This window comes from Chiloscyllium plagiosum, unplaced genomic scaffold (genome assembly GCF_037043375.1).
Source record: "Chiloscyllium plagiosum isolate Xiang-an unplaced genomic scaffold, Cpla_swu_hap1 HiC_scaffold_42, whole genome shotgun sequence".
Classification (NCBI taxonomy): Eukaryota; Metazoa; Chordata; class Chondrichthyes; order Orectolobiformes; family Hemiscylliidae; genus Chiloscyllium; species Chiloscyllium plagiosum.
In genome coordinates, this window is record NW_028270180.1 from 80,651,149 (window position 1) to 80,666,710 (window position 15,562).

The 15,562-nt window shown below is 39.8% G+C and overlaps 1 long non-coding RNA gene across 1 annotated transcript in view; it reads left to right on the forward strand.

Annotated features, from left to right (window-relative positions):
• Positions 1-15,562, forward strand: part of LOC148137950 (uncharacterized) — a 593,433-nt gene that overhangs the window by 44,577 nt on the left and 533,294 nt on the right. The gene's annotated exons all lie outside the window — the stretch shown is intronic.

Here is a 15,562-nt window from a genome sequence, read left to right on the forward strand (position 1 = left end):
CTGGAAAACAGAACAGGACAGCACCGGAATAATCGGCCCACCATGTCTGTGTGGACCATGATGCCATTCCAAACTAATTCCATCTGCCTGTACATGATCCATATCCCTGCCAACACATGCCCGCATATGTGTCAGCCCAAATGCCTCTTAAACATTGTGATTGTTTCTGCTTTTACCATCTCTCAGGCAAGTACATTCTAGTCACTGACCACCTCCTGCATAAGAAACTTGTCTGACACAACTCCCTTTTAACTTGTTCAGGTGTTGTTGGAAATGCTCAGCAGGTCATGCAGCATCTATGAAGAAACATCAGTTAATAATTAGGGTCTGGTCACCCTTCCTCAGATACGTTATCGCTGATTTTTCTTCACAGGTGCTGCGAGACCTGCTGAACTTTTCCCGAAAATGTTTTTGTTTCTGGTTTACAGCATCTGCAGTTGTTTTGGTTTTCATTTTCTTTAAACGTGCCCCCTCTCCCCTTAAATCTATGGCCTCTAGAATTTGTCGTTTCTATCTTGGTAAAAGACTCAGATTATTCACTCTGTCTGTGCCTCTTGGGTCACCCCGCAGCCATTGACTTTCTAGTGACAGCAATCCAAGTCTTTCCAACCTCTCCCAATCCAGACAACATCCTGGTAAACCTGTTTTCAACCTTTCCAAAGCCTCCACATCCTCCTTATGCGGTGCTCAAAATGGCCCACAATACCCCAAAGGTGGCCTAATGACAGTTTTATATTCAGTCCCCTGAGAGAAGAAGGCAAGCCTGCCATCCACCTCCTTCACCACTTTCAGGGAGCTGTGAACTTGCACCTGAAGATCCCTCTGTATATTAATGCTGCTCAGGGCCCTTCCGTTTAGTGTATACATTCCTCATGCAATGTGCCTCCCAAAATGCATCACCACACGTTTGTCCAATTCAGATCTATCTGTAATTTCTCCGTATAACTTCCTAACTGACCTTTCTTGCTGTGTCCTTTGACAACATTCTTCACTGTTCACAGCTTCATCAATTGTACCATCTACAAACTTGCTAATTAAGTTGTTTACATTTTCATGCTAATCACTGATATATGTTGCAAACAACAGATGTCCCAGCTCTGATCCTTGTGGAACAACGGCACTGGCCACAGACCTCCAGCCGGCAACATGCCTCTGCACAACTGTTGCTGGGAGAAGTATCAAAGAGGGGCCTGAGTTTAGCAGCACACGTGACCTTTATTCAACGCTCCTTACTGTGGCATGATGGGAGCGTTCCCTCTCGAGAACTCTGTGGCTCCCCCAGCCAAGTACAGCTGGGTTTCCTTCATGCGTTCCGATAACATTTTCCCCCGACCCGACCTCCTGGGTTTGGAATGTCAGCTCGGATATTTCTGTGCTCCCTTTCCCAGTTTCTGGTTCTCTGTCCCTCTGCAACTTCCCCTCTCAGCTCATGTAGTTGCTTTGCCAGTTCTTTCAAGAATTGTTTAACCCTATCCTTGCCATTGCACATCTCGGGCACTCCCAATACCACACCCTGTGGTATCTGCATAGTCCGTCCGGTCACTAATTGAAAGGGGGACTGCCCCGTTCCCTTTGCTGGGGTTGATGTCAATTTAATTAGGATGGTGGGGAGTACTCTAACCCATCCCTGCCTGTCTCTGGGAGGGCCTTAGTCAGACTAGCTTTCAGTGTCTGCTTCATTCCTTCTGCTGTCCCTGAGCTCTGGGGTTGGTATGGGAGATGGGATTTCTGTTTAGTACCAAACAGGCCACAGAGCTGTTTAACTATGTTCCCTGTAACATGTGTCCCTTGGTCAGAATTTGCAGGGGAATGCTACCACCCACTGAGTAAACCTGTTTATTAAGACCCAGCAGGATCTCCTTCCCTGGGATTGGGTTGGGGGTGGGTGTAAAATCCATCTTTAACTGTACCCATGTGCCCCTGCGTCCCTGCTGCTGCCTCCATTTTACCCTGATTGTTTTCCCTGGCTCATACAGTGTGTACAAGACTACACCCCTTCAACAAAAAGCTGCTGTATCTCCCCCTGTTCCAGGCCTCTCCCTGTAGTGGAGCATCTGATATTGCATTGTATCCTGCCCAATACAGACTGACCCATGATATGTTTTTAATAATGTTTGTCTTTTACAGTGTGATGGCACTGCTGGATCATCCAGACTCTGTCGTGTCCTATTACTGCCCCACCCTTTTCCCATTCCTCTTTCTCCAGTTGTGGGACTGTTTCTGGGAATATCTTTAAACCTTACTCTCTCACTTCTGCAGCTACTGCCACTGCCATCTCCTCAAATGTCTGCACTGTTTCAGTCAGTATTTCGCCCGCCTTAGCCACATATTCACTGCCCTGCTGGTGTGAGGATTCTACTTTCCTGTGAGCTCTAATCTTCATTATTGCTGCTTCACTGGGAAAGTTAGCTGTTTCCACTAACTCTCTGACCGGTTCTTCATGCTCCATGTGGCCCCCAGACAAGGTGATGGACCTCACCGAGCCCGACCAACACATGGTCATGAACTATACCAAAGGCATGCTGACTGTCTGTGTTTCTGCTGACTCCCTGACCCCTGGCTAATGTCAGTGTTTCTGTCAGGGCTTATGGTGGTTCTGCCAATTCTGGATAATTCTCCACAAAAGGCCTCCAATAATTAAACAATCTAAAGTTTGCCTTACCCCTTCGCGATGTGCAGGTGAATAGTTTTAAAATCATGATCTTTCGTTCCACTGGGATTATCCCCTCTGTCTTCCTGATTTGATCTCCCTGATATGATGTCCCAGGTACACCTCTACCTACCTTCCCAGTTGCACTCTTAATTTTAATTTTAATTTTAAGCCCGGCCTGCCTGAACTGACACAATACTATGTTTAATATTTGGATATGTTCTTTCTCACCAACTGTCTGAGGTGTTGGTGAGATTAAATAGACTAACTCTATCAGCCATACATCGGTGGGATATAATGGAATATTAAAGGATCCCTGAGGTAACTGGATCCAGGTGTACTGTTATCCTTCGACAGTAAACACCAGCTTATTCTGCCATTAGGAACCAGAACGCATTCACAATATCAAGGGCTGAGACTATATCCTGTTGTGATTTCAATCCATTAAATACAATGGTGTGGTTTGCAACTGTAGGATACTCTTTAATGGCAGATTTACTGAGGGAGGTATACTCAATAGTGAGATGGGATGAGCCGTCTGGATTCAGTGAATTAGCCTGGGATACTGTCGGTCTGACTATTTCCTGCTTCTCTCAATCTGTTACTGTCACAATTAACGCCTCCTCTGCCCCAGCTTTAATGGGATCCGGTTTGTGTGGGGAGTGAGAGGGCCCTAGATCTTTACAGTATCCATAGATAATAACCCACATTCCTGTTTGAGTAACCCACACTGCTGTTTGGGTCCTAGCTATAACTCCCAGATTCCCTGACTGTTCCAGTCTCCCTGCAAGGTAACGACTGTGGAGATGTCGCCTCTCCCTTTCTTCCTGTCCCGGGCCTGGCCAGGTTGTTCCCATGTTACAGTTCGTGTCTCTACATCAATAGTTGCTCCTAACTGTTCTAAACTGGCAACTCCCAGAATGGTCCCTTCCTCAGTTTCAGACTCCCATATTTGAATATATTTTGCCATATCCGTGATCTGCGTCGGGAGAAGTTTATTTCATCCAGCTTCCTCGATTCTCTCTCCAATGGCTTTCATTTTAGTGATTGAGGGGTGAGGGGCAAATCCGTATCGGTAACTGATATAAATGCTCCCATAGTAATATTATGTTCTGCTGGTTTCCAAACACAGCATCAATGAATATTCATGGGCTATGCATGTGCCAACGTGAATTCAGGCCACACACAATGTGAACATCTATCTCCCTCTCTCTGCCTCCGTTCCTTGGCTATGTGCCCTTTCCTGCTTCCGTTGTAACATTGTGGGTCTGATTACCCTCCCTGTACTGCAGCTATTCCTCTGTGTTTCTGCGTTTGCCTCAGCTCTCACGGCCCAATTCAGCATTTGGTTAGAATTATCTCCCACTGGGAGTCCCATGTTTATAATTACAGTTAAATGGGGTCCCATGCCATCTTTTAAATACTTCAAACCTATTTCATCACAGGTTGGGGTTTCGTAATCCTCCGTGGTCCTTACACACCTCAGGCTTCCTCTCTGTATGATTCTTGATATTACCCTTGGGTCCCTGAGGCACCAAGATTATTTTAGCCCATTCAGCCTGTCTCCTCCTCAGTGTGTCCCTGTAATATCTGTAAATGCCTAGAGGCACTGATCGGCTGTGCACTGGGGGGAACCGGCTCACACCCCCACCCTCTCATTGCAGGGACAGGTTCTGCTGTACACTTCAGGGCATCTTGGCCTGAGAGATCTTGGCTGACACCATCTTCGGTGAGACTGTATACCTCAATTAATTCATCCATATTGTCTCAATAAGGCCCATTAATACCATTTCTCTATCAGGCTGGGTTTTCATTCACCAATACCTGTTGTTCAGTCAGGTAAACGGTTAAGGTTTATTTCTGTCAGTTCCCTTTTTGGCTCCCTACTGTCTGTCCAAGTTTGAGCTTTGATGCCCAGCGGTGCCATGGACATGGCCTTCTGGGCCTTACAGGGCGGTGCGTCATCCCACCCATTGCCGTCCCTCTGTCGATACGTGGGCGCTTCACCATCTAACCCGTTCCAGCCAATGTCACCATTCTCACTGCCTTCTAAGGAGAGCGGGGCACTAGGTACCTCCCCCACTGTAACTACCACCTGGCCCTTTAGCTTTAAGGCCTCACGTCAGAGAGGCACCACCTTCACTTGTTCCTGTTTCCCATAATAATGTAACACATTCCGTCATTCCTGGAATAAAACAGAACAAAATGTGAAATTGCTTTTACTTGAAATATTTATAACTTGACAATCACTTTACATATCTTTCGAGGTTAGAATTGTACTGTGATTATTTAAGTGAATTTAACGTGATCATACAGTGAAAATAACTCTTAACATCAACGGCAATGAATGAACTGAAGAATATGTGATCATTTATATCAGTTCTTGCATTGAAAATTCGATTTTATTTTAATGCTTGTCACCCATTACACCATGTATTCTTATTAGGGAATAAAGTAATGGAAGGATATCAGAGAAAATAAATAGACTTTAAATTTAGCTTCACTACAATAATGAACCAAAACAATATTTTGAAATATGATTAAACTACATAACAAAGTTTTCAGTATCATTATTGACATGAAAACTATTTTAGTTTGCAAGTTGATTTGCTCTAAGAATAATTGGAAATGAATTGTGATTATGAATTGATCATATAAAATATACTTTGAAGAGAATAATTAGATATATTTTTGGAGGAAATTAGGGAAGTAAATAAATATGTATACATTGAGATTAATAGTTTTAAAATGTTTGGAAGTTGACTGGGATTATTTGATTGAGAGAGGCTGCATGATTATAAAGACTAATTCACCTTTCTCATTGCTTTGTTGGTTTCACTGGAATTTGTTTTGGTCAAAGCTCTTGTTGTGTGCAATAATTAACCTGCGAACCCCTGATCAGGTTTCCTTTGTCTGTAAGTTAGTCTGTAAGTGCGCGACACACCTACTTTTCTGAGGGGAAACAGAGACTCTTTTCAGAGACAGATCACACTGAGAATGGTTTCTATCATACACCATCAGCAGGGAAGGGTTTTTCAATCTCTATCTATCAATCTGATGGTATCTGTGTTTGTCAGTTTGTGGAGGATTCAGCCCCTTTGTGCTGAGCTGTTTTTATACAAGCAGTTGGTTCATTATGTCTTTGCCAAGAATGTTGTTTACTTTCCCCTTTTACTGTGATTCTGCAGGTTAGAATATTCTGTGAATCAATAATGTTCAGTAACTGAACATTGAATGATTTTGACTCTAATAGAGCAGTGACCTTGTTTTCAGCTCATTATTCACTTTTTATTTCCTGGTTGTGTTGACTGTTACAGAAACAGGCTCTGAGCAATGTTTCCATTCACTTGTGTTGGAGCCACTGACAGCCACGTGGTCAGTCAGTTTCAGGCTGATGGATCAGTTTCTTTGTCCTATCAGATGGTGGTCACTTGCTCAGTTACCAATTACTCACCTCAGCATCAGTCCATCAGCTGCTGAACCCTCCATCCAGCATTTGTTCCCTCTCACTATGACTACTCCAATACAGTCCCAGCTCGTCTCCCACATTCTACCTCCAATACCTTATGATCACCTCAGATTCTGCTGTCTGTGTCCTTGCAGCAAGTTGTGTCAGACACCTACCTCAGTTTTAACCTGATCTACATCATGTTCAGAAAGATATTTTCAAAATTTGGTTCACTGCTTTTAAATCTACCCGTGACTTCACCCTGTCCTCCCTGCGTAGTTCCACACCTCCCTGAGGTATCTGCACTTATCCAATTCCAGCTGCATGTGAGTTTCTTGTTTTAATCTCCTCCCTGTTGATGGCTTTAGTTTCAGTTGCCTTGAACCTAAACTTGGTAATTCTTTTCCCCCATTCCCTTCAACACTCCTTAATTCTAACTATTTGATCAAGGTTTTGGTTTCCCCACTTTGTAGCTCGGTAACAGCCTCATGCTATCATTGCTGAACTGTTAATGTAGAGACCCAGCGAATATTCTGGGCTTCCTGATTCGAATCCCACCACGGCAGACATGGAACTTGAATTTATCTACAATTATGAGTCTATTGATGAAATTATTCTCGAATGTCAGGAAAAACCCATCTGGATCACTGATGTCCTTTACGGAAGGAAGCTGCCATCCTTACCTTGTCTGGCCTACACGTGACTCCTGATCCACAGCAATGTGGTTCACTCTTATCTGCCCTCTGGATAATAAATGCTGCCCACAGCCAGTGGCACCTACATCCCAGTAAATTAATTTTAAACAAAGATCTCATTCCTTGGATCATGTGAGAGAGAAGCAGAAGGTGACCATTCGGCCCCTCGAGCGTGCCCAACCATTCAATTAGACCAGGCCTGATCTGTTAGTGATTTGTGTTCCATCTTCCCCCAACGTCCCTTAACAAGGATCTATCAACTTGTGTCTTAAAAATACTCAGTGAGCCCACCTTCTGGGGCAGAGAGTTCCAAACTTGCACAGCCCTCTGATAGGAAACAAATATCATCATCGCTGTCCTGAAAGGGTGAACCCAATTTTAAAGCAGTTCCCTCTAGTTCAGGAATGACCCACAAGTGGAAACATCCTTTCCACATCCGCCTTATCCAACCATTCAGGATGTTAGATACTTCAGTCATGTCACCCCTCATTCTTCCAAACTCTAGCTGTAACAAACCTATCCTGTCCAACTGATTCACATTTTATTTCTGTCATGCCGGGTGTGAGTGGGGTTGAAATGTTGTGTTATGTTTATTATGCAGTGAATGTGTTGCTTCACTGTGTGGGGTCTAAGAGTCAACATGAGCCATACTAGCTTTCCTGTCTCACTGCATTACATATATCTTACATCACTGTCGTGTTTCCATCCCTCCCTACATCATCTAACTAAAAGGAATGACAGAGATCGACAAAAGTTGTTAGAAAATGTGTTGTTGCATAAAAGGTATTTGATCTGTATGTAGAGATTGCATTGTAATTTTAGTAACCAGTTAATTAAAAGTTACTGACAAAATATTTTAAGAGGATCTACTGTTGGTGGTAGAAATGCTGCTGGTTCATATAAGAGAGGGCTGGGGTGAATACTGTACTCGATTTTGATGAGAAAGTTGAGCAAGGTCAGATTCTTTTATCTTTTTTTCAAGAAGGGGCAGAGATTGCAGCTAGGACAGTGTGGAGCTGTTTTGATCTTGTAGACATTTTTAAAATATTTATTTGATGTGATGTGGGTGTCACTGGCTGGGCCCAGCATTTATTGCCGATCCCTAGTTGCCCTTGAGAAATTGGTGGTGAGCTGTCTTCTTGAGCCGCTGCAATCTACCTGCTGTGGGTATATAACTTTAGGGTGGGGATTTCCAGGATTTTGAACCAGCGACAGTGAAGGAACAGCTATATATTTCCAATTCAGGGTGATTAGTACCTTATAGGCGAACTTGAAGATAGTTGTTTTTCCATCTAGCTGCTGCCTTTGTCCTTCTCGATGGAACTGGCCATGAGTTTGAAAGGTGCTGGTTAGGGAATTCCTGCAGTGCATCTTGTAGATAGTATATATTGCTGCTACGGAGCATCAGTGATGGTGGGGGATGGATACCTATGGATGCTGTGCCAATCAAGCGGGCTGCTTTGTTCCGGATGGAATCAAGTTCCTTGAGTGTTGTTCGGGCTGCACTCATACAGGCAAGTGGGGAGTATTCCATCACACTCCTGACTTGTGTCTGGTAGCTGTTGGACAGGCTTTCAGGAGACAGCAGTTGAATTACTCTTGTAGCCACTGTGCTTATGTGGTGAGACCAATTCAGTTTCTGATCAATGATTATTCCTAGGATGTTGATAGTGGGTGTTCAGTGATTGCAACACCATCGAATGTCAAGGGATGGTGGTTAGATTATTTATTATACGTGATGGTCATTGCCTGCATTTGCGTGGGATGTATGTTACTTGCCCCTTGTCATCCCATACCTGGATATTGTCCAGATCTTGGTGTATTTGGACTTGGACTGCTTCGGTACCTGCGGAGGTAATTAATTATTAACGTTCAATAACCATGAAATTATGCAAATTACATTTTCTATCAAATTCCATGAACTGTATCTCGTGGTCACTCTGATATTCACTTTGGTTATCTCCTTACTTTCTTCCTGATTCAGACACAAATGTTTGATCATCGATCAGGATAAAATTACATAAATTTCTCCTTCTTTAAAGTGCACTGATAGATTTTCAAAATCTCAGTGTTGCTAACATCTAATTATTGTTCAATTCAGTAGGGGGTATAAATGTGTAATAATGGCTCAGTACATGAAGTAATGTGAAGATATGGCAGCGTACAAACTCACAATCATTGTGAATATCAATATTTATTTTAACCATATCAACACAGTTGAATTGATTTAATTATATTTCACTTCAATGCTCACATGCATTGTATTTCTTATCACAATAAGAGTGGACTATTTCTTGTGACAAAATTATTTAAAATTCATGTCACTTTTTTATGGACACAAAATAGAATCAACACTCATTTGTTCTCTCCTTTACCAATCACAGTCAAGTTTGAATTGTACAATGCTAGCTTGATACAGCACGGAAACAGGCCATTCAGGCAGCCCGGCCATATTCCCTCAACTAAACTAACCCCATTTTCCTGTGTTTGTTCCATATCCCTCTGGACGTTTTCTATCCATGTAACTGTCCAAAAGTCTTTTAGATGTTATAATTGTACCAGCCACCACCTTTCCTCTCACAGGTCATTCCATATGAGGCAAACACACTTTGTGAAAAAAGTTGCCCCTCAGATCCCTTTTAAATCTTTCCCCCTTACCTTAAATATAATTTACACTGTAGAATCTTTATGACTGCAAAGTTATTAAAAGTTGAGAGGTATTTGGAAGCAGCATAATAACATTCATAGTGTAGTCAGTGACCGTAAGCAAACAACTTCAAGATATTGTGAACATTACAATGGACAACAGATACAAGTTGAGAAAATGTTGCATTGAAAAACAATTCAGTAGACACTTAGATATTTTCTAATCAAATCTGAGGTGCTTTGACACATCTCTGTTGAAGGTTGTAATTGAATCCATACCTCCTGGTCTTTCAGTACAGACATTACCAGAGCCCTACATAATGTTCCTATGCAAGAAGGGCAGGACTATAATCACATACTTAGTGTGGTTACTCACAGGGAAAACTGCTCAAATATTTATTGTGATAATCAGACTAGGATTGTATTAGACAATTCCAGTGTGTAATGGACCGATAAAAGGAATTAGTAATTTCTAAAAATATTGGAACGAAGCGACAATGATCTTAAATAAATATAAATCTCATGATAATCAAGTAATTAAATTTGTTTGAAGCAATTATTTATGTACTCAAAATTAAACTGCTTTGTAATGCACATGACTTGGAAATAAAGCATTAGTCATTCAATGTGACTATTAAGCGAAAGATAATTTCCCTCATTTTCACAAAATTATGATTTCTAAGAATTCAAGATTTATTGTAAAAGAATAGAGCAAACATTTGTTAATTCTGGTTTGTGTACACAAGAAACACGTGAAATTTATATAATGGTTAACATGAAAATACTTAGCTCTTATCGTAATAATCAGAAATATAGAATTGTTAGCATTGAAATGAAATACAATCAATACAAGAACGCAAAAAACTGTGGATACTGGAAACAAAAATAGCTGATAACAAATTTAAGAATGATGAGAAAACTCTTATTGCAATGTAATTGTGCAATATGTTTGAAAGAACTGAAATATCGATGTGAAAACTAGTTAGCCATCTCTTAATTGATAAGACTGATTAATAATCCTTTAATTAACACGAGAATTCAAATGAAAGAGAATGAGATAGTTACTATGAGTGTTGGGTGAGAAAACTTTGCTGGATTGCAGGTGTGTTGACCTGAAACGAGTGTAAATATTTCATCATGATACTGACACTAAGAAATAATAGATTCAACTCTCATAATGATGTGATAATTGAAATTCCAATTAAAGAATAATTAATGTTAGAACTCAACACTTAAAATGATTCAATATTTTCAAAGCAGTTTGTACTGGATATTCATTAATATCAGTAAACTGAGAATTAAAATATTGGGTTAATTTCAAAACAAAAATCACACCTTCAGAGATTATTCATCAGAAGAGTTTTGTCATTGAAAGAAACCTCATTTATTCAAGAATTATGCATTTTCCTCATTTTCTGTCTTTTTCCCACAGGGATCTGCACTGGAACCCTTCTGATGCGGGACAAATATATGTAAGTGACATGGATTAAAATCTAATTTGGTGAATTAATAAATTGGCAGACGATACAAAGTTCAGTGCAGTTGTGGATAATGTAGAGGGTTGTCAAAGACTGCAGCAAGAAAAAAGATACATTGCAGATATGGGCAGATAAATTAAAGGCAAGGTTTAATCCATACAACTGTGAGGTATTTCACTTTGGGAGCTCAAATATTAAGGAGAAGTAGGTAATGGCAGGATCCTGAACAGCTTTGTTGTTCGAAGGGATCTTGGCGTTCAAGACCATGGCTCCCTGAAAGTGACCATGCAAGTAGATACGGTGGTAAGGAAGGCAAATGGCATACTTGCCTTTTTTGGTCAGGGAACTGGTTACAAGAGTCAGGATGGCATGTTGCAACTTTATAAGACTTTGATTAAGGCATACTTAAAGTATTGTATTCACTTCTGTTCGCCACATTATAGGACGGGTAAGGAGGCTTTGGAGAGGGTACGGAGGGCGTTTACCAGGATGCTGCCTGGATTTGGAGACGTGCAAAAACTCAGGTTGCTTTTTTGTGGAGTGGCGGAAGATGAGGAAGAATTGATGTAAGTCTATACAATCAGGAGTTACGTAAATAGGGTTGACAGTCAGAATGTTTTTCCTAGAGTTGAAACGTCAAAAGTATGTGACATGCGTTTAAGGTTAGGGGAGACAGTTCAAGGGGCATGTGAGGGGCAATTTGTTTTTTACAAAGGGAGTGGGAGGTGTCTGGAATGAACTTCCAGGGTTGGTGGTAGAGGCAGATACATTAGGACTTTTTAAATGTTAATTTAGATAATTTGGAAGGATATGGACCAAGGGTAGACAGAAGGGGTGAGTTTATTTTGCATCATGTTCAGCTCAACGTTATGGGCCAAAGGGCCCATTCCTGTGTTGCACAGATCTTTGAGAGAAAACTCATGGCTAACACATATGACATTTAATCTAATCAATGTTTAGTCACTGGTGTCAAAAATAGGAATACAATAACTGGAGAATGAACTTGACTCTAATCTAAAGATATAATTTGACATTTAGACAGGTAATGCTTTGGTATTTTTTTCTGAATTATCAGATTTGATGGAGATGTGTTAAAAATGTTTGCAGTTACTGATCTGCTGAACCAAAATTACCCCTTTTAAACTGATGATTGGACTAGAAACCTTTTAGAAAACTTGAAAATATTTGGTAAAGTGCGATGCACATCATAATTTAATCCTATATTTCTTATTGCCAATACTCCAATAAAAATTTTTTTCACGACTATACCAAAAAGATTGATTTTCCATCCAATGTTCATTGGAAATATCTGAATGCCACTCATTTCAACAATCAAAGTAACCATAGCCTCATCGAGTAAGAGATATCTAATGACATTTCACCAATAATTACTGTTTATTTCGGCACATTGTATGTTCAAACAGTTATTGCTAATATCTAATAACTGATCAATCCAGTAAGGATATAAAAGTGGAATTATGGCTCAGTACATCAACTGATGGAAAGATATTGCAGTGTTCAATCTCCCAATTATTGTGAATATCGATGTATATTTTGATTTGATTTGATTATATTTTTCTTCCACGTGAAGGTTTATTGTATTTCTGATCTCAGCAAGGGTTAAATATTTTAAAGCTAAAAAAAATCAAATTTGTGACTTTTTTTGTTAACACGAGAAAAAACTTACATGTGTTTGTTCTTCCCTTTATCAATCAGAGTACATTTTGAATTATTGGAAGTTGTACATTTGTGTAAGGAAGGGGAGCTGCCTGCAGCTGAATAGTCACAGTGAATAACTTTTTTTTTTGGTGATTACATCTGCTGATAAGCATTGTAATTATCTTTTCATTATCAGAAAAAATGCTTTAAACATATTCAGCAGTTGTATTTTTCATGAATTTAAAATAAGCGCATGATATGTCTGTTTATTTTTCCTTCAATTGTCACGATATTCATTTTTACATAAGAGCCTATATACTTAGTACCATCATTATTGTGAATTACCATTTCATTCTCAGTCAATTGCATAGAAACAGACGAGTTAATTCCCAGCCCAATTATCAGAGTGAACACTGGTTAGTTTTCATTTGAGTAATCACAATTAATTATAATCCCACCCTTCCTTGGTGGGATGAAAAAAACCTTTGGAGCTCCAGTAGAGTGTCTCCCACGAGACCAGGAAGTGTGGGTTGAGTTCCCATCTTCAACAGAGATGTGCCAAAGCAGCTTAGAATGGTGATTAGAAAATATCTAAGCAGAGTTTGAATTGCTTTTCAATCCAATTTTGGATTTGCTCTGTCTGTTGTTCATTCCAATAATCACAGAATCTGCAATTTATTATCTTCAGGTCATTAATAAATGTATGTATCACATTACATTGTCTCTAAATTTTAGATTTGAGGACACTGTAGTTTTTCAAATTTAAAATATCTAAATAATGACATTCATTTTATTTAATCAAAATACCTTGCTACTTCCACTTATCTCACTTTGTGTATAATGGCTTCAATGCATTTTGCTAAGCAATTCTACTAAACATAAAGATTTTGTTGACTTTGAATAGTATCTTTAGCACTCGCTTATCAATCTATTCCTAAACCAAAGAATCATGGAGTCATAGAATCCCTACAGTATTGAAACAGGCTACTTGGCTCAACAAGTCCACACCGACCCTCCGAAGAGTAACCCACTCAGACACATTCCCTTGCTCTATTACTCGACATTTCCCCTGACTAATGCACCTAACCTAAACATTCATTAACACTATGGGAAATTTAGCATAGCCAACTCCCCTAACCTGCAGACTTGTATATTATCACAATGTTATTGAAATCAATGCTCACACAAAACACTATTCATAAAGCCAGGCAATGGTCTCATGATCATTTAATTACTGTTCAGTGGAATAATCTGAGTAACTGTCTTATTGTCCCTAAGATCAATCACCACAGTAAGCATCTGATTATCATTCCCTCCAGTAAATACAATGAGTGTCTTCTGAAATTTCTGTTCAGTAATTATCCAAGATACGTATTGCTCACAGCAGTGTTTATTCTTCCATTACGAGTGGCCAAGGATTCTAACAGCCATTGATCTTGATCTTATTGTTACTGAGTGCAGTAACCACAGTAAACATTTGGTTATAATTCTTGCCAATAAATACAAGAGCTATCCTCTTACTTTTCAGCCCAGCAATTACACATGATACTTGTTACTCAAAGTAGTATTTATTTTTATTACGATTGGCCAAGAGCACTAACAGCAAGACTTGTCGATAGTCCTGATTTGTTCATGTTTTCAAACAGGTTTTCGGTCTAATTATTTCAAAAAAAGAGTCATTTGACTTAGTTCAAATGTAGATGTAAACATTTTCGGATCATTTCCATTCAAAGTATTTATTTGCTTATCCGGATCAAACTTGAATTTGCTTCTGTAAATTAAATTTACTGTGTTTTCCATTCATGGAAGTACTCGTTAATTGGTCCTCATTTTCATCTTAAATCTGATGCAAATTTGAAATACTGATTACAGTGAAAATTATATGAATTGTGGGCGGCATGGTGGCACTGCTGTCCCACAGCGCCAGGGACCCTGGTTCAATTTCCACCTCAGGCAATTGTCTGTGTGAAATTTGCACATTCTCCCCGTGTCTGTGTGGGTTTCTTCCGGGTACTCCGGTTTCCTCCCGCAATCCGAAAAATGTACAGGTTAGGTGAATTGACCATATTAAATTACCCGTAGTTTTAGGTGAAGGGGTAAATGTAAGGAAATGAGTCTGGGTGGGTTGCTCTTCGTAGGGTCAGTGTGGACTTGTTGGGCCAAAGGGCCTGTTACCACACTGTAAGTAATCTAATCTAATCTAATCTATAAATGTGTGGTCTCTAAAAGAAAACCATGGAAGGCTAGATAGAATTCTTGAACAGCCTGTATATTTGAATGAAAAAACAATTCCTTCCTTAAAACAAACTTTAAAAATCACACAAAACCAGGTTATAGACCAACAGGTTTATTTGGAAGCGCTAGCTTTCGGAGTGCTGCTCCTTCAACGAACTGATGTAGGAGCAGCGCTCTGAAAGCTAGTTCTTCAAAATAAACCTGTTGGTTCATAACCTGGTGGTGCTTGATTTTTTTAAAACTTTGTAGAGCCCAATCCAACACTGGCACCACCAAATCATTCCAAAAACACTCCACGTATGTACCTTTTAACAATTCAACAATCCTGCAACAGGATTACAATTCTCAGTGTATCTATTTTAATAAACATCTAATCAATATCTAAAAACTACTGGAAAACATAAATCATTTTATCTGTTAAAACACAAAATTTAATTATCAATTCATTGGTATCACGGTATGTGAACTATATTTTCACTCTCCAGTGATGTGAAGTGACCCTTGGACATAAATTGTATGTTCTAAATTCACCGACAGCCAGATAAATCGGGACAAACACAAAATTAATCAAACTAAGTCAAACAGCAGCGAGAATCAATCAGTTCCAGGATGACCCAAATTTTCTTACACCTTGACTTCCAGCCAATGCCTGAGCATTATATACCTCTCTTGGAAATGTCAACAATGACGGGTTTTTGCACCAACACATTGAATGCTTTGAATCCAGCTATTGACCACATGTAGACATTTG